Source organism: Lontra canadensis, unplaced genomic scaffold, assembly GCF_010015895.1.
Source record: "Lontra canadensis isolate GAN:19392208 unplaced genomic scaffold, GSC_riverotter_1.0 scaffold36, whole genome shotgun sequence".
In the NCBI taxonomy this organism is placed as follows: Eukaryota; Metazoa; Chordata; class Mammalia; order Carnivora; family Mustelidae; genus Lontra; species Lontra canadensis.
Genome location: NW_022631030.1, coordinates 9903937 through 9930984, shown reverse-complemented (window position 1 = coordinate 9930984; position 27048 = coordinate 9903937). Strand labels below are relative to the sequence as shown.

The 27048-nt window shown below is 48.4% G+C and overlaps 1 long non-coding RNA gene across 1 annotated transcript; it reads right to left on the bottom strand.

The window, feature by feature from the left end:
• Nucleotides 1–7407: 7407 nt before the first annotated feature.
• On the bottom strand, nucleotides 7408–9310 carry LOC116874262. The gene is made up of 2 exons (XR_004383956.1): nucleotides 9025–9310; nucleotides 7408–7861 (listed from the first exon to the last, which is right to left on the bottom strand). It is a non-coding gene; the product is annotated as an uncharacterized LOC116874262 (long non-coding RNA).
• Nucleotides 9311–27048: the final 17738 nt, after the last annotated feature.

Sequence of the window (27048 nt, the reverse complement as noted above, 5' to 3'; positions counted from 1 at the left end):
AAATCAAGCAGCTGTGGCCCAAGGAAGATCCTTTGAATCTTTACAGTAGAATTATCCCTTTGGCTAATCCTCTGGGTTCCATAGACCTGAACTCATCCCCTAAAAGGAATGTGCCCTGGGGTGACTGTGCGGTGATTCCCGGGGTCCCTCCTCACAGGGAAGTCTTCTTGAGGTGGTGGGAGGGGACCTAGGCCCCATCTGACCAGTTCCATGACCAGTTTCCCTGAATTCAAGCATGTTTGGGTGTGGTGGCAAGGGCTCTGACAGCTCTCAGTGCTCACTCAGGCTCACGAATTTTGGGGGGTTTTGGCCTCCAAGAGTCACATTAGCGGGAGCCTTCATCTACACAGGAGGGGACAGACAGGTGCAGCTGGATGTATGGGCAGTAACCGAGAATGTGACCGTGTCCTGGCTGAGCGAGACCGCGGGGCACCACCCCTTCTTCCCATGGACCCGAGACCTGGGAAGGGACCAAACAGAAGGACCCCATCCCCCACAGTCTGGGAACCGTACACTGCCCATGACTGTTCTCCCTTGGAATTGGGAGTGGATAAGGCCTGGGGTTTCCACTCAAACACCGAGCAGTGGTGGTGAGAAAGGCTGGGGACTCATCGCTGAGCAGAGCCTTCTGCTAGCTCAGGGGGGTTCCAGGCACCACGGATGCTGAAAATGTATGTGAAAATAATGTGAACATTAGCTTCGTGTTATAAGCAGGTTTGCATTCCTAGATAATCAAAAATATCAAATTGCTGGGGTGCCTGGGGGACTCAGTCAGCGGAACGTGTGAATCTGTATCTCGTGGTTGTGAGTTCGAGCCCCACATTGGATGTAGAGAATACTTAAAGCTTTACTCAAAAAATCAAATTCCTAAGGACCCATCTCCCTGGACACAATAAAATACGTTCCTTTCAGCCTTTGGAACCCTCTCCTCCTGGGCAGTTATCCCTGCCGCTGGTCACGAAGTGCCTTGCCTGAGGTCCATGAGCCTCCAGCCCGAGCTCTGGCTTCTTCCTGCTCTGCAGGGACGGCTTCTCTGCTTGAGATTAAGCATTAAGTTCTGCAAACGACAGTTCTCACTTCTGCTCCCACCATTGTTACTTCTCTATGTTCCGCCGAACTTGGCAATCAAGAGAAGCTAATGAACAATTCTCACATAATCCCAGATCCCCCCAGTGACCAGCCTCCCCAGTCAGGGCAGGGCAGCTGGTGTGGGGCGCCCCCTTGTGACGTCTGGGAACATTCCCGAGTCAGGAGAGGCACTGAGGTCTGGCCCCCGTTGTGAGGCTGCTCAGGCAGTCAGGTGTTAATGCTCAGAAGTACAGAGCATTCCAAGCTCCGGAGAGGCACGGACGGGGCTGCCTGCATGTGAGTTCAGAGCCCGAACGACAGCAGCCGGCAGCCCGACAGGTTCAAGCAAACTTGGGTCACACCTGGGCCTGGGCTTGGCTTGCGGTGGGAACAGTGGGACCTGCCCACTGTACCCCGTCACCTCCGATTTGCAGAAAGCCTTCTACAGAGTAGAGTTCCAAGACTGGCTTCTGAATTCCCAAGACAAAGCCTTTTGAGGAATCCTAGGCATTGGCAGAAACGTGTACTGTAGATCATTAACTGAAAATAATCATGTAACAGAGACAAACCGAATCATGGCGCACACAGACTTCGAAATGACTTGGTGTTGTCTTTAGGCTGACTGATGTGTCTGCCGATGAGGGAGAAGAAAAAGAATCTTCAATTCTTTCCATTTCTAAAAGCCACGGTGCTCCTGGGAGCCTCCGTGGGTTAGGCCTCTGCTTTTGGCTTGGGTCTTGATCTCGGGGTCCTGGGATCCAACCCTGGGACCCAGTCCTGGGACAGCTCCCACCTAGCGAGGAGTCCGCTCTCCATCTCTCTCTCTCTTCCTCTGCCCCTAGCCATTGCTCTTGCTTTCTCGCTTTTCAAATAAATAAATAAATAAATAAAGCCTTTACAAAATAAAAGCTGAGACCTTTGCTTTTGTAGAGAGATGGCTGAACCAGTACGTCTGGGAAGTAGGACCCGGGGCCAAGATAGGGGTGGGGAAGAAAATTGTTCCTCCCAGTGATAGGGGGAAGACTCTGGCCAGGGCTGTGCTTACTTGGACTCAAGAGCAAGAGAGGGGAGGGGGCTGGGAGAGGAGCATGGAGGCCCGTCGGGCACTGTGGTGTGTAAAACGCCTCTGAGAAGCTCTAGACTCCCCAAATCTCCGTGGGCACAAATACCCTTTGCTACTTTGAAGGTAACAGGGTGAAACTCAGCAATCGGGCTACTTTCCCTGTGGGGTGGCGTCAGCCCAGGCAAAGGGAAGGGCCGGAAAGTGAAATGGGCCAAGGTCATGAGACCAGGGAGAGGCAGCCCTTGGAACCCACAGTGACCATGAGAGAGCGTCAAGGGCGTCACGCCCCCCACAGACATGAATGCAGAATTTCCAGATAAACTGGGGCCTTTCCTGGTGCGGGGACACCTTTCCTGGCCTCGGACAGAGGTGCTTCGATGATCCCATGTTTCCCACGGGCTGGAGGTGCAGAGACAGCCTCCCAGGGACCCTGGGCTTCCACGGGGCAGCTGCTGCAGGTCGGTGCTCCCACCACCAGGGGCGTCCTTGGCAGGAGAGGACCAGGGGCTGAGAGGAAGATTTGAGGTGACTGCACCTCTCTAGAGAGACCGGGCAGAACTCGGAGGGCTCTGAGGAGAGAGGGGAAGGAGGCCGGGTGAGTCTCCCAGGCCATCTGAGTGAGCTGTGCCTTCTGGGTCACGAGCTGCCCTCTGCCCCCCAGGAAGGAGGAGGAGCCCCTGCATCCTGATGGGGCCAGACGCCCACCCGGAGCCACCACAGGAGGACGTGTACATGTGCCCTCCCCACAGAGGCTGCACGCAGGGGCCCGCCCTGCTCACGACGTGTGACTATGGAAGAGGTCGGACTCCTCCAGCTGCCCCCGCTGAGTCCTCAGGTCCCTGAGTTCACGTGTGAGGATGGACATGGGCCAGGGAGAAGGTCTCTTGCGGCCCTCAGGACAGAGCAGAGTAGCGTCCCCACAGCTGAAGCCGGACGAGCCTGGGATGCCGGCCCGCAAGGGACACACACATGGGCACCTCGGGACAGCTCGTAAGTGAGGCCCCAGGACAGGCCACTGGACCAGCTCTCCAGCTGTCCGGGTGAGTGTCCATCAGCAGCAAACAGGACAGGGGTGGCCACAGGGCCATCTTCTGTGCGTCCTCCCTCTCTCCATTTTGGTTGTTGTTGTTTTGTGTTGAGGAGACAGAAGTCATTTGAAAGGTTTTTCCCTCCACTGCTATTTACTTGTTTATGCGTTAGTTTGTTTAGTGTTGCTAAGCTCAAGACTTGGAATCAAGGGCTCCTTGCTTTGGTAAAGCCATTCCCCTTACCGTCAGTACTTGGGAGCCCGGACTGTGAGGCACGGGTGTCCCCGAGTCCCCTGGAACCCAGGCTGTGTTGGGGACCCCGTGTTGGCACCTCCGAGGATTTAGTACAAGGGACAGCTCAGCTTGTTTCCACTGTGTTGCTAAAATGAATTAATAAAGTGGGATCATGAGGTCATAGGTGTCTCCCTTTCTAGCCCCTGCCTCCAGAACCTTCTAAACTTGCCATCATGTGATTCCTTGCAATTTTCAGTATTCTGTGAAATACCGTGGTTTCATTTTCTCAGAAACTATAAAAGCACAAGCCACAGCTGTAGTAAACATGGAAGAAGACCACGACCTTTCTTTCACAGCAGAAATGAGGCCGGAAATCATTCATATCAAATCTTTAGAAGAAATAAACATGTGAGAAATTAGCCCCATGCCCAGGCACTTCCCTTTACCCCTGCTGGAGGGGACGGCAGTTTGAGCACAGCTGTCTCTGGGGACTAGGGAGCAGAGAGACTCCATCTTGCAGGGCCCACAGGGGCCGAGGTCCCTGCAAAGGGAGAACAGATGTGGCCACGGTGGTGGTGGAGGTGGGGGCCCTGGATCTGAGCAGAGTGTCCGCAAGCAGTGTCCGGACAGCCACAGGGGACACGCTGGCCCTCACCGGGGTGGGGGGGAATATTCTCAAAGGCCCATCTGCTGTACAGGTTGGGGGCAGTGGTCAATGACTGCATGATTCAACCACTAGCACTTGCTGAGGCTGAGGACATGGGGGTGGGTCACATTGCTTTTTGCCCAGAACTCTTTAATCAACTCATGTCCTTTCTTTTTAAAAAACTGTGACCCAGGGGCGCATGGGTGGTACAGTCAGTTAAGGGTCTGACTCTTGGTTTTCAGCTCAGGTCGTGATCTCAAGGTCGTGGGATCAAGTCCTGTGTTGGGCTCCGAGCTCAAAGCAGGGTCTACTTGGGGATCTCTCTTCCTCTCCCTCTGCCCCACCCACACCTCAAATAAATATTTAAATCTTAAAACACACACAAACACAATCATGGGACCCAGAACATCATTGGGAAAGGCAATATTGGACATTTCCAGCTGGGTGCTGGGGATGCAGCTGGAGGCAGGGCGCGACACAGTCTTTAAGGGCTCTAGAGGGCCAGGCTGGGGGCATGGGAACAGATCAAGTCTGAGTCCTAACTTGAATCTTTTGTCTCCGTAAAGCAGTGTGACTCAGGACAGCACTGGGTGTTCTGAATGCACAAGTCCTCCCTGACAAAGCAGACAGAAAAGCCTTTCCTAGTCCGCGAACCGTGGGGAAGGGTCCGGCTGGACGTGTGTGTACAGAGCCTTTGACAACCACAGGGAGCTGTTCAAATCTGACGACCTCTTCTCTGTCTCAGGTTCGGTGGGGGAGAGGACTTTTAGGGCTGCTCTGTGCCTTTTTTATTTTTTTTTTCTATTAAAGATTTTATTCATTTGACAGAGAGAGATCACAAGTAGGTAGAGAGACAGGCTAGCCGCTGAGCAGAAAGCCTGATGAGAGGCTCGATCCCAGGACCCTGAGACCATGACCTGAGCCGAAGGCAGAGGCTTAACCCACTGAGCCACCCAGGTGCCCCCACTCTGTGCTTTGAGACCCGCGCCCCTGAGTGTCAGGGAGATTGCTTTTCAACGGGTGGGAAGACAGCTAGGGGCAAGGGCCCGGTGTCTGAAGGCGGTGGGGGCCACGTGCGCAGCTTCCCCCCCACCCTGCTAGGACAGCACAGTCTCTCCCCTGCCTCGCTGGGGAGCAGGGAAACCCCCCTCCTCTGAGCAGGTACAGCTCCCAAATTCATACCACCCTTTCCTTCCCTCCGCCTGTCCTCCTCCTCACCTGCGATTGATGTGAGTGAAATCCTGGGCTCACTTTTCTCCCCTCCTTCCCCCATCTTTCTCTGTCTGGATTACCTCTCCCCCTCCCCCCATCCCTCCAGGTGGGAGGGGATCAGGCTCTCCTCTGCAGCAGAGTCTCTGGTCGGGGAGGACATCTTGTATCCCACAAGGTACAACACCCTCCATCCTTCTCAGTCTTCTCTCTCTCAGGAGCAGGACATTTCTGCTCAGACCCCTCCCAGATCAGCATGAGTTCCAGGACTAGAAACAGAGAGACCCAGACCACAAGGACCATCCCCCAACCTCTGCCCTCTGACCTGTCCACATCTTGGAGGAATAGGGTAGAGGAGGAGATAAGGAAAAGGTGGGCTTCCTGCTGCCTCCACGAGCACGTGCCCACTATGGCCGCATCACTGTGGACCTGTGTTTCCATCCCTGAGCACTTTCTTCCTGGACTCTCCTCCTCTGCGTTGCAGTTGGCTCAACCTCCCAGAGTGGGGGCTTCTGGAAGCAGCTGGTGTGCATGGTATTTCCTTTGGCAGAGAGTCTGGGAAGACACCCCCAAACCGAAGAACCTGCACTACAAGTTGAGTCCAGTCTTAGCACGTCTTAGCACGTCTCTGAGTGTAGGCGGAGGTCACAAGAAAGTTCCTACCCCCTCCCCGTATTCCCACAGACCCATCACACAGCCTTGCTTAGCAGAAAATACAGGACCAAGGCTAGCACGGCACACTGGGGGGCCTTACTGAACTACATTCAGTGGAGGTAGCACAAAGACCTAAAAAACCAGGAGGGGGCTCAAACTTGTCTGAATTGAATGTAAATTTACTTACACATGCTTGGGAGGGCTCTCTGGAAGTTTCCTCGGGGTAGGAAGTGAAGGGGGGGGTAGGTACGGATTTGTGGGTACTATAGCCTGGTGTCCCAGAAATACCTCATGGCTCCTTCTCTTGAAGTCATCCATGATCTGTCACCCACCACCACCTACCCGGATGCTAGTCACTCCATCTGTGTTTTGGGGGATTCTCCCTCCTCTCATGTCTGTGGGGAACAGTGTCTAAGAAGGTCGTGAGCGTTCGCCTGAACTTAGAGCAGAAATATCTGTCTTTGCTGGAGCTCCTGGTCCCTGTTTTGGATTCACGCCTGGGGCCTCCCTGGTTCCCGCCGAGTCTGAAATCCATGGAGATTGACAGGCCACCTCTCTGAGGGGACCGTGTCCCTGTGAGGTCACCCGCTCATTCAGGGGCTGTCAGAACAGAGTGGGGAGAAGTGATCCCATTCTCCCTCAGGGCCCAAGGTACTCCCTCCTCTCCCCACCATCCAGGTCATGCTGCCAAGGGCTTCAGGCCTCCAGATAGACCAGCAAGTGGGGGAGGCTGTTCTCAAACAACTTCTGTTTGTTGCCAAAACATGCTCTCTGCAGGCATGCATCAAATGGACCAGAAACTTCCTGGAAGAAAATGGGAGCTCGGTTCAGAAGGGGAGAAGGGAAGACAAAAAGAGTTGAGTAGGTCAGCTAGGAATCCTGCCATGAAATGGTTTGTGTCCTTAGGTTCAATGTTGTACAAAAGGAAAAGAGGTTGTAGGGAAGCCTTCTAAAGTAACAGCAATGAGTTGGCAAAATCCCCCACTTTTCTCCCATCTTCTGTTTGGAGCAGAGGGGCTGGGCAGAGCCCCTGGGTGGGAAGGAGACCCCTGGCCTTGTGGGAACTCCTGGGACCAGTGCTGTGTGGCCTTTGGAACATACTAAAAGTCTGTGTGGGGACTGGAGGAAAAGCTTACCATCTTCGAGCGTCATTTGGCATCTCTAGGTCATCTCCCACCCTGTGAGCCTGTGGAGAGTGTCTTCCCCGGTGCAGCTGCCCCCACCTCAGCCCCTGCACTTCCTGCCACCACCACACACAGGTCATGGAGCCGCTCTTCTCATTCTTTAAGAACTCCCCACTCATTTCGCTAATCATAAATATTTTACATTACAGAGCCCCTTCGCCCCAATACACTGTTATGGAGGAAAAAAGTTTCTATACTCTTTGAGAGTCTTACAGGTGTTCTAAGAAGTAAATTGACAGGAGACAGATTATCAGAGGAAAAAATCAAATTACATTTACTGATGTGCATATGAGGAATTCACAATAAGCATGAGTTTCCAAGGACAGTTAGGCAAAAGAATGTATTTATGTTATCCTAAACTAAGGAGAAGGGGTAGGGGTCTGGGACTTCAAAGGGAAGGAAAGCAATTCAAAGTAAGATGGAGAAGAGTAAGGGAGTGATGGAGGCACAAAGAGAGAAAGGGAGGACACAGGAATCTGAGGAAAACAGCACCAAAGGCGATGGGAAGCAGAAAGCCTTGATCTGGCGGGTGAAGCTGTGGAGATGTCAACACCCAGAGCTGAGGAGTCAACTTCAGGGCTTCCACAGTGCTGGGACAAGGTGCCCCCATTCTTTGAGGTGACAGGAGCACAGAAAAGGGCTAAATGAATAACTGAGCAGGACAAAGAAGGGTCATTTACATTATCACCGTGGGATTCAAAACCGATTTAAGCCCTGGGTCTCAAGAAAGGCGAGAGGTCCCCAAGGTGTTGGTAACCATACGGGAAAATGTCACCTGGAGAGGAAGACAAAAAAAGACGATCTTTGATTCGTGGCCTCCAAGATCAAGTGTTTCCCACATTTGAGGTAAACAATACATTTTTGTTGAAAGAATGAGTGATTCAGTCAGTGGGAAAAAACACCCCATGGTCCTGAGGAGTCAGGTTGCCAGGTAAGAAGGGACAGCAGCCACGCTGCACTGACAGAGGGGGCCCCTAGTGGGCCATCTTCCCCCAACCCCTCACCTTGCCCCCACCAAGGCCTCCGCTTCCCAAAAGCGCTACCACAAACAAGCTCCCCTGGAATTTTCTCAGTCCCTCCCACCCCGATTCTGCATGGAGACCCCTCCACAAGCCCTTTTTCTCCTGGTAACTCTGTCGGTCCAGTCAAGGGCCGGTGGCAGTCCAGCACCCGATCCAGGACATTTGTGCAGTTTTTTCTTTTCCCAACGGATTTCACAGACCTTTAGTCACTATCATATGTGAGCTTAGACGACATTGAAATATTGCCACCCTGATTTCAGCCTCAGCTCCCGCAATGCAAATACTAATTTTGCAAACAGTGCCAGAACCCAGGTCTGGGATAGCTTTCCCAGTGCTTAAGGATGGAGTATGCAAGAAGAGCCAAGCCCTGTAAGGAAACTCCAGATTTTAAGTCCAGGAAGCTGGTTATAGAGCTATGGTGAAAATTACCTAAGAACACCACCCTCGGGGTGCCTGGGTGGCTCAGTGGATTAAGCTGCTGCCTTGGGCTCAGGTCATGATCTCAGGGTCCTGAGATCGAGCCCCGCATCGGGCTTTCTGCTCAGCAGGGAGCCTGCTTCCTCCTCTCTCTCTCTGCCTGCCTCTCTGCCTACTTGTGACCTCTCTTTCTCTGTCAAATAAATAAATAAAATCTTTAAAAGATTTCAGCAGGGAGCCTGCTTCCCCCCTCTCTCTCTGCCTGCCTCTCTGCCTACTTGTGATCTCTGTCAAATAAGTAAATAAAATCGTAAAAAAAAAAAAAAAAAAAAGAAAAGAAACCACCCTCAGGGAAACCCATGACCCATTCTGGCCATGACCCCTTTCGAAATTTTTCAGGAAAAAACCCTTCCTGAACTCTCTGCTTTTGACCTCAGGGCTCCTGAGAGCTGCCCCCCTCAAGATCAGGTAAGGGTCACCTATCTCAGGACACACCTACCTTCATCATCTCTGCCTCAGAGCACTCCCCTGCCTCTCCAAAGTCGGGATGGTCCTTTGCTCTTCACGGAAAACCTCACCTTCGTTGATAACCACTTGGGTGTTGAAAGACATGTTGGCACTGAATCTCGTAGTCTGGAAATGTGCTAGAATTGGATAGTGAAAACAGGCATAATGAGGCTCTCCACACCCTGCCTTCCCACAGGTCAGGAGGGCGCACACCCTCTGGGCCACTGGCAGCCCCGACAATGGCAGGCCCGATGAGGTGGCTGAAAACGGGATTTCTGGGGGCTTGGCTCATACCTGGGAGCGCTGACAGGAACCCCCTCTCTTCCCAGGGACGGAATGTAGTGCCCGGGGAAGGTCGGGTCCTACCCTGGAGCTCCAACAGCCCCACTCATAGGGCCCCATGGCCATCTTCCCAATCCTTCCTGAGAAGCAGCCCACACGGCCTTCACCACCCATAAAACTTTCTCTGCTCCTTTTCAACTCAAATTTAGAGCTCTCGGCAAGAAGGCCCGAGGAGCGGGGAGAGGGTCAGGGATCCGAACTGAGGTGGGAAGGAGGTGAAATAAAATTGGGAAGGGGGGAGGAAGAAGAGAGGGAAGAGCAGGGACAAAAGCGGAGGAGGCAAAGCAAAGGGCAGGCAGAGAGGGAGGAAACACAGGGGGGGAGGGGGAGGAGGCTGTGATCACCTCCGTGGTTAAGGTTAGACCCTTGTGCCTGGCTCTTCACCTCGCGTCCCCGCCCCGTGGCCCACCATTTCCCACCTCACCTGAACTCCCTCCCCTAGGTCTGGGGTGATGCCCGTAATGCTGTTCGAAGCATCTTCCTTGCCAGAAGACGTACACGGCCGCCGCCACCACCACCACCAGCAGCGTTGGGAACAACGGTCCCATTTTGCATGCAGGCCCAGGCAGCAGAAGAACGCAGGGCAGAGCCACAGGTCCGAGCACGGGGCGCTCCAACAGCAGCTGGGAGGAGCCCCAGTGGGAGCCGAGGCAGAAGCCTGCACGTCTTCCCCCACCGAGTGACCCGACCGGAGTCCCAGAGCTCCTGCCGGCCCTCGCAGGGGCGGGGCACGCGCCACGTGATTTCTCTTAGACCAGTTTCCTGACCGTGCTGGGAGCCCAGAATGAAATCGCCTGATTTCTCGGAAAGGGATGGTTAGAAACGGGCGTAAAGCCACACACCCTTTTGAGAAAAGGGCAAGTCTAAGGATGGGGCGAGCCACTGAAACTTCCCCACTGCAGGGCCGCGGCACTCGCTTCCGCAGCCCCAGCCCGCAGGCAGCCCTCCGCCTGGAAGCCGCACCCCGGGCTCCACTTTAGCCGGGGACATTCTCTGCAGGTTCCTGGCACCACCATAAACACCCCTGTTTGCCACAGAGCCGCTGTCTGCCTCTGGCTCTCTCTCGCTTCTCAATCCCTTGTCCCAGGGGTTAACCTAACAGGTTTATCTTCCAGGCAGGCTGAAGACTAGAGATTCGGGTTTGTGTATATGCTGAGGAATGTAATTTAAAAACACTGAACTGGAAGGACCCCGGGCTGGCTGCGGTGGAGGGGAGTGGGGAGAGCGGTGGGTGGGAGGTGGAGTAAGCAACGCTTGACCTTGGAGTTGTGAGTTCAAGCCCATGTGGGGTGTAGCGATTGCTTAAAAATTTTTAAAAAAGCAAAACAAAACTCTGATCTGGAAAAAAGAAAAGTTTTGCAGCTTGGGCTTCAGGCTCCTCTGTGCCCCCCTCCCAGGCACACCCCAGAAATTTGGGGCCACCCTTACCCTAATGCAGACCTCAAGAATGAATGGATCTGCTCCCCTCCTGCATTAACCTTCTCTCCCAGCTTAAGAACAGGAAGCCCACTGAAATGGAGAGATTACTCCATAGGCGAATATATTCCCCAGCCCACCTCTCAAGTCTGTAGAGGCTGAGGCAACTACGTCCTCCCAAAATAGCATATGACATTGACAGAGAACTTGCTACTGCCAGACATACAGTTGAATACTGCAACAATATTGTTGACAGAGCAGAAGGCAAGCTGAGGACAGAGCACAGGCTGACACCACAGGAGTGATCTGATCTGTGTCTCACATTCCTCAGGCATCCCCGCTGCCCTAAAGCCAAGGGAAGGAAAGACAAATGGTTAACGTAGAGAGATTAGACTCCTGCGGGACAGGGGTTTCCCTCAGTTTACAAATGTCTTAGTGATTCACAGGAAAAAAGCATTCTTATCAACCACGGAACTTTCAGAAGGAAACTCCCAACTCTCTTAAGGTTAATGCTTTGCTAGAGGGAAAAACAACCTTAACTTGACCGTGGCAAGGCCTCTCCTATTTTGTAGGTCCTCTTTAGCATAAGAAAGCTCATTTGAAAACCTCCCTTTTCCCTTACCTCCCCCAACCCAACAGTATATCATCAGCCACCCCTCACAGCCCTGGTCTTCCTGCTCATGGGTCCCGTCCCTGTGCTTTAATAAAACCACCGTTTTGCACCAAAGACGTCTCGAGAATTCTTTCTTGGCCATTGGCTTTGGACTCCGCCCCACCAAATTTCACCTATTAAAAACCGCATCATGGGATGCCTGGGTGGCTCAGTGGGTTAATCGTCTGTCTTCGGCTGGGGTCATGATCTCAGGGTCCTAGGATCGAGCCCCACATGGGGTTTTCTACTCGGCGGGGAGCATGCTTCCCTCTCCCTATCTCTGCCTGCCTCTCTGCCTACTTGTGATCTCTCTCTGTCAAATAAATAAATAAAATCTTTTTAAAAAATAAAAAAATAAAATAAAATAAAAACCACATCATTTAGCGTCCAGTGTGGGTCTTTGAATCTTTATATCTGGACCTAGGGCTTTGGTTAAAACTTGGTGAGTACTTTCCTTCTCGTCCTTTACTCTCATTTCAGGAGCTTGTCAGGGAGTGCGGTCTTAATGGAACACTTTTATGCCTGCTGCTCAGGCTGCAATCCTCTAGCCCATGGCTACTCTACCGGAAGGAGAAGCCTGCCTTTTGGCTGGAAGTTAGTGCCCTGCCCGGGGTGGTAATAAGACCCAGAAACTTGGTGCCATCTCTTTACTCCTGTCCTTAGGCAAAGTCCTCTGTCATGGGCACGGGACAGCTGCCAATTTTAAGACTCCTTTGTGAGGTTTCCTCCTCATTGGTCTAATGTGATCCCCTTCGCATCACTGGTCTAGCCGCTTCTGGCTGCAAGACCTCCGTGCGGACCTGGCTGAAAACAGCACCCGACTGAACTTCACCCCAACCCGGGACCATTTCCTAGGGACATTGGCTATGAGGATGACATGTGTTGGAATGTTGCTTAGATCATGATGGATTTCTCTTTGTACTGCTTTCCATCAGTGTCCTCTACTAACTACTTAAGTCACAAAACTGGGTACTTCCCTCTTATAAAATGTCTCTAGTGTAGTCCATGGGTTTAAAAAAGTAGATTTTAAGTGGCCTTCACAGCAAAGCAAGCCAAAGTGCATGTGGTCTTCACAGCGGGGCCTTCAGCAGGGCAAGCCAAGGCACATTGTGACCTTCACGGGGAGACTTCGGAAGGACAGGCCAAGGGGCAGTTGGCCTTCACCTTGGGGCCTTCATGTCAAGGGAAGCCAAGGTGCACGTAGCCTTCACAGCAAGGCAAACTCAGCCCATACACGGCATCCATTGCAGTCTAGAATGAGATGGGGAAGTAGGGGGAGGGCAGGTCTCTCTCCTACAGGGCCTTTATGGCAGACAGTGGTCACAGAGATTTCATGTGAGGGACACTTCAAGTCACTATGACTCCAGGAACCTCTGACATACCCTGCATGTGGGATGCCACCCGGGAGTCAGGACGGGAGGACTGGTTTTCTTGGTAATGGACGTTCTCTATTCAGCCCCCAAGGACTCTCCCCTGGGATGCCTTTTCTCCCACTGGAAACAAATTTAAAAAAGGTACTGCATGACTTCAGTAGGATCTATCAGATCTCTTCTGCGGGAAACAGGGCAAATGCATGTAGGGTACCTTCATTGCTCGTACCTGGGCCTTCACTGGTCTACACCCGGACCTGAGGGCCTCTTGCAGAATGTGTTTGCCCCAATGTGTCAGCTAGTAAACTCCCTCCTGACATGTCAGATGATAATTACCTAAATGTTGTCTTTAAACTTATCAGCATTAAGTGTGAAACTTTTATTCTATCAAGGTTTGCTGAAAGTCAAATAAGCTCGTGTTACATCTGTTGCAATTTGTTAGCAAAAAGATGACTTAAATGATTGTTAATTGTCTCAAAGTTTTCGTAGGTAATTATTAAGACAGTTTTGCTGGGATTCATAAAAGAGACTTTTAGAACAAATACAGGTATTTAATATCTTTAAGATCCTAAAACGGAAATTGGTAAGAATTTCCAGAACTAACTAAACTGAGGATGATTATAGTTTAAGACTCTTGTCTAAAACATTGCTGGTTCTCTAATATTTGCTTTTCCAGACTAAGGATACTTTCTCTTAAAACATCAGTGATATACAGAAATAATAAGACAATTATTCCTCTGTGAACAAACTGAAGCCTTTAACTTTTCTCTCTACCTGAACCCTCGAAATTCAGGAGGTCTCAGTGAGTGGTCTTTCTTCCATTGCAATTACGGTCATTAGCGTAAGTTCCATAAGAATCTGTTCTCCTTGCTAACAGGACGCCATTGGAAACATTGGTGATTTTACCAAGGCTTTGACTAGAAGGTCATATTTGAGAGAGACGAGCATAGATTCAGATATGGCCAGACAGCTTAAAGGAACTAAGGTTGACTTTATGAAACCCAGAGCCATAAAGGCCCTTGGAACTGTGGGCCTGATACCTTGCTTACAGAGTTCCCAGCAGCCTCACCAAGTGAGTAAAGAGTGTCACTTCCTGGCAGGTGCAGGAACCTCAGGATACTTCGGGGACCTCAAGAAAGAAATCCACCCAATCTAACTAGTGGTTCAGGCATGTCTGGCAAGCACTTGGCTTGGCTTCTGGCCTGGAGAGGCTACCAAAAGTTCAACCTAGAGGTTCTTTGTAAATAGTTCCAGCAAAGCAGATTCTGAAACAGCTATATGGTCAAGAGCTATTCCTGCTGAGCTTATGTAAATAATTAGGCCAACTTTGTTAAAATTAGACTTGTTTTATAAATAAATTAGTCCTGATTTGGCTATCTCTGATTAAAAATGAGGGTTACTATAGAGAGAAAATATTTCAATAACACATATTTGTAGTTACCAGATTTTAAACATTGAGACTCAAGAAAACTGGAATGAGGATTTGCCCCAAAACAGCTAATAGGGAATAGGGTTAAATCCTTTTGAGTTACTATATGAAAAACCTTTTCTCACTATAGACCTAGCAATTGATGGAGACTCTAATGTTCTGTTAATTACTCCCTTGAAGCCTGGGTTAATTCGTAAATCTCTAAATGAATATGCAAACCATATCCTCCCTAAACCTGATCTGATAAAAAGTTACTACAGCCCACCCCATACAAACCCTGGAGACCCGGTTTCTTTAAAGGATGGGAAGTCTAACACAGTAGAGGATTTAACTCCAAAATGGAAGGGTCCCTGCTGGGTCATATTATATACTCTCACTGGAGTAGAATTAAAGGGACACTCTTCATGGGCTCATATATCTAGAATAAAACCTGTAACTCCCTCACAGGAGACCAGGAAGCAAACTACCGTGCCTTCTTATTCCTATGAACCAGTGGAAGACCTCAGATTTCTCTTCAAAGGACAACAAAGGACTGGAAGAAAATTTCAGTGAACTACCAAAAGTCTCTTTATTGAGGTTCCTCTTTCTCATATTAATTTTGTTGTCTTTTCTGGTGTCTCCCTGCCTGCTGCTAAGACTCCTTCACTGTCATAATCTCCAGCTGACGGAGGGTCCTCTTTTTTTTTTTTTTTAAGATTTTTTATTTATTTATGTGACAGAGAGAGAAATCACAAGTAGGCAGAAGTAGGCAGAGAGGCAGGCAGAGAGAGAGGGAGAAGCAGGCTCCCTGCTGAGCAGAGAGTCTGACGTGGAGCTCGATCCCAGGACTCTGGGATCATGACCTGAGCCAAAGGCAGAAGCTTAACCCACTGAGCCACCCAGGTGCCCCCAGAGGGTCCTTTCTACTCAAGAATGGGTATATATTGTGGTAACCTAATGAGATATTTAGTCTGCATGCCATGTGCTAATATCCCTATGTTAGCTACCTTGGATCGGCTGCCTCTGCCTTTGGTAATTCCTGTATATGAATTCCTCAACTGACCAACGTTGACCCATAGGTGGGGACAGCTCTACACCCCATTCAGCAGGAAGAAGTTCCAGAAGCTAAGACCTTCCACCCTCACCAACCTTAAAGACTTAAGAGTCCAATTGTTCAGAGGGGTATGATGTGGGAAACCAAGGCAGAAGGAGATGGTGATAAAATTAAATGTCCAGGGGTGCCTGGGTGGCTCAGTGGGTTAAGCCTCTGCCTTCAGCTTGGGTCATGGTCTCAGGGTCCTGGGATCGAGCCCCGCATCAGGCTCTCTGCTCGGCGGGGAGCCTGCTTCCCCCTCTGTCTTTGCCTGCCTCTCTGCCTACTTGTGATCTCTCTCTGTCAAATAAATAAATAAATAAATAAATAAATACATCTTTTAAAAAAAAAAATTGAATGTCCATATAGCCTGTAGCCCATTGACAAATACTTGAGCCAGGCAGAGTCTCATGTCCCTCTAGGAAGCTCCCAGCGATCTTAACGTTAATGCCTCGCTAGAGGGAAAAACAACTTTAGTTTGATGATAGCAAGGCCTCCTGTATCCTGTGTCTTCTTTAGCATGTGAAAAATCCTTTTGGAACTTCTCTTATCTTTACTTCCCCCCCAACCCAAAGTCTAGAATCACTAGCCCCTCACAATCCTGGGCAGCAGGGAGCAGCAAGGAGCTGAGGACAGCAGCAACTGTTTTCTGCCCACGGGTCCTGCCTCTGTGCTTTAATAAAACTGCCTTTTTGCACGAAAGACATCTCAAGAATTCTTTCTGGGCCATCGACTCTGGACCCCAAAACATGACTCCGAAAACTCGTCACCTGTAAGGACCTATTTAGAAACTGTCCCTGCTCCCCTTCCCCCAGGGCATTTACTTGGAGACATGTCCCAGAAACCAGCTTCAGGTAACAAAGCCCAGATACAAAGGTGGGTCAGGCCAGGTGGAGGCATCTGTTCAGTGGGGGGAGGCATACTGTCTCCCTGGTTACCAAGGAGTATGGGCCCCGCCCTTTGGGCGCCAATCCCAATCAAGGTGTAATAGGCTGGGTCAAATGTCTGCTAGGGTAAATTTTAACTCATTTGGTCACTTAGCATCGCTATGGAGTTACCTGTGTGTGTCATAATCTCATTGGTCACCTGTGCGTGGCCAGGCTCGACTGCATGGTTTTTGCCCTTAAAAGCTAGTCTGTGAAACAGAGAAGGGTCGCCCTCTCTTGTAAGAGGTGCGTTCCCGAACATTCAGTTAGATTCTTAATGCTTGGCGCGGAATAAAGCTTTGCTTGACCTTCGCTTTGTATCAGTCTCGCTCCTTTAATCACGGACCCATTATTGGGGCATAACATCACCAAGAGCAGCTACATTAATATCCTAGGACCGGAAGACAGGATTCCTACTGCCAAAGACGGCTCCTTCCTTCAGACGCAGAAGGTCCCCAGGCCCTCTTCTGCATCATGCACAAGAATGGACAGGTATCAGCAAAAATAACTTTCTGTACTCTACTCATAAGGTTTTTACTAAATGGTTCTTCTGGGATTCCCATTTAGTCTTAATCCTAGAATCCTCTGGAGTGGGATGGGGGCCCTGCTGTTTAGGCCAGCTCCAGGGGATTCTTTCCTTTCTGTCACGGCGGGCGTGACAAATCGATCAGGAACATGAGGGTAAGAGGACGGTGAAAAGAAATTAAGAGACAAAGAGATGGGGGCAGGAGGAGCACCAAGGAGGACGTCCAATAGTGCCGAGTTTATTCAAGGCTGGGAGGCATTATATAGCTAACAGAAACAATCATAAGAAAGTATCTATTTTTAGCTGATTCCTAAAGAGTTTGCAACATGCACAGAAAACCCTTCAAGCTTTCCCATTATCTATTTCCCAAGCACCAATAGCAGACCCTCTAGCGCCAGATGTACTGACTTCAAGGCTACTCAAGATATAGTTTATGTAAGCATAAGGGCCTGCTTAGCCAGAGCGAGCCATTTTGTTGTTTATGCAGTAAACTTAGATTGACCCTGCCCCGCCCCCCAGAGGAACTTACTTAGAAACAAGTCTGGGAAACCAGAAAAAATAGGACTGACCAGCCCCTGGTAACGGAGCCCAGATACAAGGACGTGTCCGGCCAGGTGGAAATGTCCAATCAGTGAAAGCACATGTATTACCCACCAGGGAGTGTGAGCTCCCCCGCCTTTTGGGCGCCAGACAAAGGCACCAATTCTAGCCAAGGTCATAGGCTGAATTAGATGGCTATCATGGGATAGAATGTAATTCAACTGGCCACCTGTATGTGGCCAGGCTCAACCACATGGCCTTTACTCTATAAAAGTTAGTCTGTGAGGCTGGGAGGGGTCGCCTCTTTGCAAGAGACGGCCCTGGCCGGTCAGTTTGATTCTCGATGCTTGGCACGAAGTAAAGCTTTGCTTGACCTTTGCTTTGTATCAGTCTCGCTCCTTTGACCATGGACCCAACATAAGCACAGCACAATCTTACAATGGTGTAGTTTATGGCGGGTGCAAGGACAGCAAGGACCAGCCAAGGATTTATGACCCCGACCATATCATTTCTCTCTGACGAGCAAACGTGTGGGAAGTCACGTAGGCGAGCGCACAACACATAGCACAGACCCTTTCTCAGTGCTACTTGACTTTATCGACCTAGGCCTTTTGTTCAGCCATTCAGTCTTTAAAGGAGGCACCAAGTCGGCCTGGTTTGGTCCTGTCTCAAGACTTACCGTGGCCTCCCACATCTCCCCCTTCCTTTTTAAATAAATCAAGCATATGAATTTGTGCTTGAACGTGTAGTCGTAGTTGTTCTGCATGAATCTGTACAATGCACCATATTAAAATAAAGGAAGTAATATAATGAGGAGTTCAGTAAACACCCAGAATGAGTGTTACTAGTGCTGCTATTCCTGCTATCAATAGACCCAGAAAAAGTTTGATTCGTTTGAGCTGTAACTGTATTTTAAGGGCAAACTGATAACCATAATTATATACCAAGTATACCAAGATCCTTTTACTTCCACAGGTAATAACATATATGGAGGTTGCATAGTTATAAACACTATCCTGGGACCTGTGCCTGACGAAGGCAAGGACACAGGTAGACAATTTGTTAACACACAATGGTCACAGTGGATATTATACAATAGATGTCCCCCTTGGAAAGAGGTGAGAACTATTGATCCCGAGCCCACTACCAGTAAAAAAAGTCTAGGAACACAGGCCTGCAAAGTCAGATTGAAGTCTTTTGTGGCAGTATAACCATTTCTGGCTACTCACACTTCGATTGGTCCCAAGGCAGCCACCAGTTTCCAGAGTTCTGCATGAAACATCCCTCCGACTGTAAGGGGGGAGACGTCTTGTCTTCCGCTGATTTTTCTGACTCAGGGTCAGTGTTGGCAATTCGTTGCCGCAAGGGGGAGGAGTCGGCACCACCTCTCTGGCATCCAGCGTGGGGTGTCCTCATCCTGCGGAAAAACACATCCTGCGGAGGACAGGATCAGGACCCTTCCGAGTGCCCGTCAGGGGGTCTTTCCACCTAGCATAAGGGAGAGGAGAAAAGTCTGGATGTCAAAAGCGTTCAGCTGCCGCGCGGCCAATGTCACCAACGTTTAAAAGAGTGTTAAATTTAGATGCATACGAGGAGAATATTTTCCTTTTCCCTGTAGTAGCTCCCCTTCTTTTAATTTTTTGAGATAAGATTTTAAAGTGCTATTAGCACGTTCAACAACGGCTTGTCCCTGAGAATTATAAGGAATGCCCATGGTGTGTTTGATTTGGTAAGTGAGACAACATTGAGCAAATGCTTGAGCTGCATATGCAGCTCCATTGTCAGTTTTGATAGCTTTAGGTGTGCCCCTCTGAGAGAAAGCTGAAAAGAGAGGATTTTGAACATCGGTGAATGCTTCCCCAGAATGGGCGGTGGCATGAAGAAACCCGGAGAACGTATCAATAGAAACATGAATATATTTGAGTCACCCGAATGGGGGAAAAATAGTTACATCCATTTGCTACAAATGATTGGGCATGAAGCCTCTGGGATTAACTGTGTATGTAATTTGAGGATGATGAATAGGGCAGGCAGGACATCGTTTAACAATCTGTCTTGCCTCTTCTTGAGTTATATGGAACTGTCGTCCTAACGCAGCCGCGTTTTGATGAAAAGAGGCGTGACTTTTTTCAGCTTTTTGTAAATTAGTAATGGACAACAAAGGAGCGTGTGTGATTGAGTCTGCAATAGCATTGCCCTTAGCTAGAGGGCCTGGTAAGTTAGTGTGGGCTCGTGTGTGGGATATAAAAATGGGATTTTTTTTTAGTTTTTTAAAAGCTGTTGAATGCCTGTAAATAAATGATACAATTCTTCGTCATTGGTAAGAATATAAGCATGAGATAGAAGAGGAGCAGCACGAGCTACATGATGACTATCTGTATAGAGGTTGCACGGTTCAGGAAACATCTGTAAAGCTATTTGTACAGCTTTTAGCTCAGCTCGTCGAACGGATTTGGTGGGGTAATAGTTTTGATAGGTTGTATCAGAGAAAGGGGAATCTTTATAAATGCCTATATGACCAGTTTTATCTGCATCAACAAAAACGCTTATAGCATTTGCTAATGGTTCCGTAACAATGGCTTCAGTATTAAATACAGGTGTAGTAGATAGAAACTGAAGCAGTTTATCTGCTGGTAGATGGTATTTAACTTGTCCAGGAAAACAGGATAAGGCTATCTGCCAACTAAGGTTATTACTGAACAATGTTTGTACCTTGTTAGCAGTTAACATTGGCAATAAAAGGAAATCAGGCTCTTTGCCAGTAATATGAGTAATGCGTTGGAGGCCTCTGGATATTAATAAGGCTAAGAGTTCAACATATTCATTAATAACATGTAATTGATGCAAAGCTAGGTGTATCCATTCCAGAGGTCCTTGAGGTTGCCAAGTAACTGCTGCAGGCAGCGATGAAGGCATAAGTGTTACTAAATAAATCGGTAAGGTTGGGTCATACTGATTAACATGAGCTTGGGACAATTTATCGTTTACAAGTTGTAAAGCCCTTTTTTGCTTCTTCAGAAAGTACCCATGCAGACGATGGTGCACTATTTCCGTTTAGGGTGTCAAAAAGGGTTTTTTTGTTTTTTTTTTTTTAAAGATTTTATTTATTTATTTGACAGACAGAGATCACAAGTAGGCAGAGAGGCAGAGGAAGGGAAGCAGGCTCCCCGCTGAGCAGAGAGCTCCATGCGGGACTCGATCCCAGGACCCTGGGATCATGACCTGAGCCGAAGGCAGAGGCTTTAACCTACTGAGCCACCCAGGCGCCCTCAAAAAGGGGTTTTAATTCATCTGCCGTGATGTGCAGAAAGGGTCTTATCCAATTAATATTTCCCAGAAGTTTTTGATAATCACTTAAGGTGTTTTTTTTTTTTAATTTGAGAGAGAGTGAGAGAGAGAGAGCATGAGCGAGGAGAAGGTCAGAGGGAGAAGAAGACTCCTCGTGGAGCTGGGAGCCTGATGCAGGACTTGATCCCGGGACTCCAGGACCATGACCTGAGCTGAAGGCAGTCGCTTAACCAACTGAGTCACCCAGGCACCCCTCATTTAAGGTTTTTAATGACTGTGTTTGAATAGAGATTTTTTCTTTTAAAGATTTTATTTATTTATTTATTTGACAGAGAGAGATCATAAGTAAGCAGAGAGGCAGGCAGAGAGAGAGAGCAGGAAGCAGGCTCCCCACTGAGCAGAGAACCCAATGTGGGGCTCGATCCCAGGACCCTGTGATCATGACCTGAGCCGAAGGCAGAGGCTTTAACCCACTGAGCCACCCAGGCGCCCCTGAATAGAGATTTTTTGAGGTCGAATTTTTTTATTTTCTATGATAAAACCTAGGTATTCAAATGGCACCATCTTCTATACTTTCTCTGGAGCTACTACCAGATTATATTGTTGTAATTGCATAATGAGAAATGAAAAGGCCTTTTGTAGGAGTTCCTCAGATTCTGTCGCCAAAAGGATATCGTCCATATAATGAATATAGTACACTGCAGGTTCAAAGCGTGCACGAAAGGGAGTTGTGGCTCGTGCTACAAATTCTTGGAATAAGGTAGGACTATTAGCCATACCTTGAGGCAGTACTCTCCATTGAAACCTTTTAGCAGGTTCCCTATGATTTATACTAGGAACAGAAAAAGCAAATCTTGGGGCACCTGGGTGGCTCAGTGGGTTGGGCCGCTGCCTTCGGCTCAGGTCATGATCTCAGGGTCCTGGGATCGAGTCCCTCATCGGGCTCTCTGCTCAGCAGGGAGCCTGCTTCCCTCTCTCTCTCTCTCTCTGCCTGCCTCTCTGCCTCCTTGTGATCTCTGTCTGTCAAATAAATAAATAAAATCTTTAAAAAAAAAAAAGAAAAAAAGAAAAAGCAAATCTTTCACAATCCTGTGGAGCTAATGGTATAGTAAAAAAGCAATCTTTTAAATCCAATATAATCATTTTATACTGTAAAGGAATGGCCGAGGGAGGTGGAAGGCCAGGTTGCAGGGCTCCCATGGGTTTCATAGTAACATTAATAGCTCTTAAATCTTGTAATAATCTCCATTTTCCTGATTTCTTTTTTATGACAAAAATAGTATTCCATGGACTATGTGACTTTGTCAAATGACCCAAAAGCAACTGTTCATTTGTTAAAATTGCTGCTGCCTCTAACTTTTCCTTAGGCAAGGGCCACTGATCCACCCATACAGGGTCATTATGTTTCCATACAATAGGCAGTGCATGGGGGGGTCTTCAGTGGCCCTTGGGAAAACCCAGTCCTGCCCTAGAGATTTGAACAGTAATCGAGACAGGAAGGGGATTTCCTTGCAAATTTTTTCCTAATCCCTTACCTGGATTATATCCCATTTTTTGCATCAAAGCCATCACCACAGTAGATTGTTGGGGTATAGAAATAGGGGCCGTATTAAGGACAACACCCATATCAGTCAAAACATCTCTTCCCCATAAATTGAGATCTATGTCTAAAACAAAAGGCTGAAAAGTTCCTTCATGGCCTTCTGATGTGGACCAATTTAAATATTCTGCACTTAATTGTGGAGATCAGGCCTGTCCCACTCCCTTAATTGGGACGTCTGAGTCAGTCAAAGGCCAATTACGAGGCCAATGTTGTTCAGCAATAACTGAGACATCTGCTCCAGTATCAATAAGTCCTATAAAAGTACGACTCTGTATCGTTAAAGTCATATAGGCCTTGTCAGAGGAAATCAATTGAGTCCAGCAAATATCAGTCAAACCAAAGCCTTTAGTACCTCTTTTACCTTTAACAGCAGGATTATATGTCTCAGTTTGAGACATAATAATCAACTGTGCAATAGGCATACGGGGCTGTAACTGTAAAATTCCTTCTTTTAAGGGATTTCTCCTGTATAATCTTCATCTAGGACTCCGGGATGAACAATCAAACCTTTCATGGTCCAGCTAGATCTTCCTAATAATAGACCCCAAGTTCCCTTCGGCAAGGGTCCCCATACCCCTGTGGTAATTGCCTTAGGGGGCTCACCCGCCTCCATATAAACATGAGTTTCAGGGGCCAAATCTAGTCCTGCGCTGGAGGGGGTACCGCGGTGTAGCTTGTCGATGCCAGGGAGGTCAGAGGTGTTTGGGGAATCATGGCTGCTATTTGTCGGGGCTGCAGCAAGCCCCGCTTCAGGTTTCCCGGAATTATATTGCCAGATTTATCTCGTTGAGAACGGCATTCATGAGCCCAGTGAAATCCTCTCTGACACTTAGGACATAAGGAAGAAGGAAGGGATTTCTTTCCCATAGCCGTGGTGGCCCCTGTTGATTGTGGACATTGAACCTTAAAATGTCCTGGCTGGCCACATTGAAAGCGTAATCGCTTTTGCTTATTTTCTCCCTTCATCATCTGCTTTTGCATCTCTCGTGGAGTGACTCCCTTTAAGGCAGCCGCTAAAGTGACTCCTTGAATATAGGAAGAGCCAATTTCAGCGCACAAACGAATGTAATCTTCTAAGGTTCCTGTCTTTTTCCAAGGGCGGATGGCTGCTTGGCAGGCGGCATTAGCATTTTCAAAAGCTAACTGTTGGACTATTATAGTACCTGCTTCGCCGTCAACAACTATTCTTCCTACTGCTTTAGGTAACCTTGCCACAAAATCTTGATAAGGTTCATCAGGTCCCTGTCTGATTTTTGATAGTTCCTCAGCGCGTACTCCTGATGAAGGCAGCCGTTTCCAGGCTTTTAAAGCACACTGAGAAATCTGTTGATAGGCTATTTTAGGGTAATTAATCTGCATTTGTATTTCTGCATATCCCCCGTTCCCTGTTAACATTTCATAAGAAAGAGGAATATTGGTGTGGCGATTATATACGGCCATCTCATCTGCTCTTTCGAAAAATTCAGTCTTCCAAAGGAGATAATCTCCTCCGGAAAGAAAGGCTTGAGCTATAACTTTCCAGTCTCCTGGGCAGAGAGCCTCTAATCCTTCACTATCCAATAAGGATCGTGTATATGGAGCCGTAGGCCCATATTGTGAGGTGGCCGTCTTAATCTGTTTTAATACCTCAAAACTGACACTACTATATGCCCTCTGGCGATCAGCAAGTTGTGTCACCGGATAAGCTGAAAAGGCAGAGGTATCTTCACCAGCTTGCTGGGCTTGTAAGATTGTTGGAGTGGAGTTATTCTCAAAGGCCTGGCTCCCTCAGGAAGTTGTTTAGGATATACATGTGGATATTTATTCAGAGGAAACATGCCCTTAGGCATAGGCTCACCGTCTTTATAGGGTACCCCCGACTGAGGGTGTTGCTCGTATGGAACCTCCTCCTCTCTTTTGAGGTTCAAATAATTCATCGGTTTGTGTTTGCATATGATTAGCCGCTAAGGTTTGTACACCTGTTGGAATAGCTTGCACTAAATTTCTCTCCTTAGGTCCCCTATTGTATAAGCTACCCTGGGACATTGAGCGCAGAGGACCGGGAGGTGCAGAATTAAAGAAAACATTCGGTTCATCTTCATCTCCATCATTTTGAAAAAAAGTCTGAGGTGGACACGGTAGCATTCTAGCTGAAGATGCTTCCTGTCTATTAATTTGTTGTGAGACAGGGCGAGATCCTGTTACACTCTCTATAAGTTCCTGAGAGGGTAAGGGAATAGGATCTTCAGGAAGCTCATAGGGGCCTTCTCGACCCTCTGCCACCATATCACAAGTATGCTCTTGGGAGGCAATGGACACTAATTCAAAAGAATGTTGAGGATCCAGTGCCTCTCGAATTTCTTCCCACATACTCATAGTTCCTTCAGGGCAGGCAGAGGCGCCTCGGAGTTTAAGCTGATTTTTAATTTCTTGCCCTGCTTTTTGCCATGCATCTAAACTTACAGTTCCTTCCTTAGGGAACCACGGACATAACACTGACACAGTGTCAAAGAACTGCGGCAAGGTTCGTTTAGTAACCTTGGACCGCTGCTCTTTCATTAGGGCCTGCAATGCTGTCAAAAAGAAAGTTTGTTCCACTGATTGACCCTGCCCCATGTTATTCTACTCCTGTTGTGGCCCTGAAAAACCGGGTTCCTCTTACCTGGATTTGGTAACTACTTACCTATCGGCGCGCGCCTCCTGAATGTGCTCAGGTCCCTGTTCGGGCACCACTTGTCACGGCCGGCGCGACAAATCGACCAGGAACGTGAGGGTAAGAGGATGGTGAAAAGAAATTAAGAGACAAAGAGATGGGGGCAGGAGGAGCACCAAGGAGGATGTCCAATAGTGCCGAGTTTATTCAAGGCTGGGAGGCATTATATAGCTAACAGAAACAATCATAAGAAAGTATCTATTTTTAGCTGATTACTAAAGAGTTTGCAACATGCACAGAAAACCCTTCAAGCTTTCCCATTATCTATTTCCCAAGCACCAATTGCAGACCCTCTAGCGCCAGATGTACTGACTTCAAGGCTACTCAAGATATAGTTTATGGAAGCACAGCACAATGGTGTAGTTTATGGCCGGTGCAAGGACAGCAAGAACCAGCCAAGAATTTATGACCCCGACCATATCGTTTCTCTCTGACGAGCAAAGGTGTGGGAAGTCACATAGGCGAGCGCACAACACACAGCACAGACCCTTTCTCAGGGCTACTCGACTTTATCGACCCCAGCCTTTTGTTCAGCCATTCAGTCTTTAAAGCAGGCACAAGTCAGGGCCTGGTTTGGTCCTCGTCTCAAGCCTTACCGTGGCCTCCCACACCTTTTTGCTCCTTGAAGCTAATCCCTGTCCCTCTTTCCAGCTTTCCAAGCTCCCTGCGGCCGGGGACAGCCCCTGTCTGCCCTATCCAGGTCCTTCCTACAGTGGAAAAGACGGATGGGACTCCTGTTAGCCTGTGGGGTGCTCAGGGACTCAACACTGGTCATTGTGCCTGAACTGGGGGTGGGGATAGATCATGAGAGAAACCTAGGATGGGAGAGCAAGCATTGTTTTCATAAATATATTAATATAGTTAACATAATACACTTGAAAAAAAAACCCACAAGTAAAACTTGCTTTCTTAGTACGAACTACGTAAAGCTTGACCAAATTATCACAGCACACAGTCAACTCTCTTCCCAGCACTGCCAAGGAAGATTAAAGGAGGCCTCCTTAGGGTATAGTAAGAATTTAGATGTTTACCCAAAAATGATGTGCTTTTTTTTTTTTCTTTTTTGCTTTTTTTTTAAGATTAAGAAACCTTGTTCAGATGCTATCAGTGAATGGTTAAGGATGAAAGGGTAGAGGCTGGAAAGAGCTTGTCATTCAGCTCTGGTTTCAGGAGACAGTGTCTCCCCAGATCCTGACCCCCACACCCCCCCTGAGGCCTCTGAAGTCTCTGCCTTATGTCTTCCCTCTTTCCTGAATGCAGGGAACCAGATAACTTGGGATCCTCCCAGCCAGCCAGGTGTGGTCCATAAAATGACTCTAGGATACTCTTTCTCTGTTCCGTGACATAAACATAAGGATAGGTCCGCACTGTGGAAACCTAAGGAAATATTTAGAAAGTATGCTATTGGCTAATATCCCTCCCTGCCATCAGTTATAAGAAGGTGGCCTGGTTCCCTGTTAGAGTCCCAAGGAGTGAGAGGAGGAATGGCTGTGGGTGCCTACAGTGAAGGCAGAGTCCTGGGCATCGGGGTTCCAACCCCAGGAAACATCCCAGGGTAAGCCTTACTAAGCTTGCACAAAGGTAGCAGAACACCCAGACTTCAGGAGAGAACAGACCCTTGTATGAAGGTGACTAAAAACCTTTATGAATAGCCAGTGGGGGTGGAGGAGGCACCTGGGTGACTTCGTGGGTTGGGCCTGAGATGTCTTTGGCTCAGGTCATGGTCTCAGGGTCCTGGGATTGAGCCTCATGCCATAATAATGACTCATCATTTATGACAACATGAATGGACCTTGAGAGTATTATACTAAGTGAAAATAAGTTATATAGAAAAAGAGAAATAATGCATAATTACACTCCTATCTCTAATCTAAAAAGCAAACAAACAAATCAAAACCAAACCCTGACCGATGGGTACAAAGATCTGTACAAAGTCTGCTTCTCCCTCTTCCTCTCCCCCTCCCCCCACTCATGCTCTCTCACTCTCTCTCTCAAATAAAAAAGGAGAAAATCTTAAAAAATATAAAAGCATAAATAACCACTGGTTATTTATTTATTTAATAAAACTGCAAGAAGGCAGTTTTATTAAAGCACAGGGGCAGGACCCGTGGGCAGAAAAGAGTTGCTGCTGTCCTCAGCTCCTTGCTGCTCCCTGCTGCC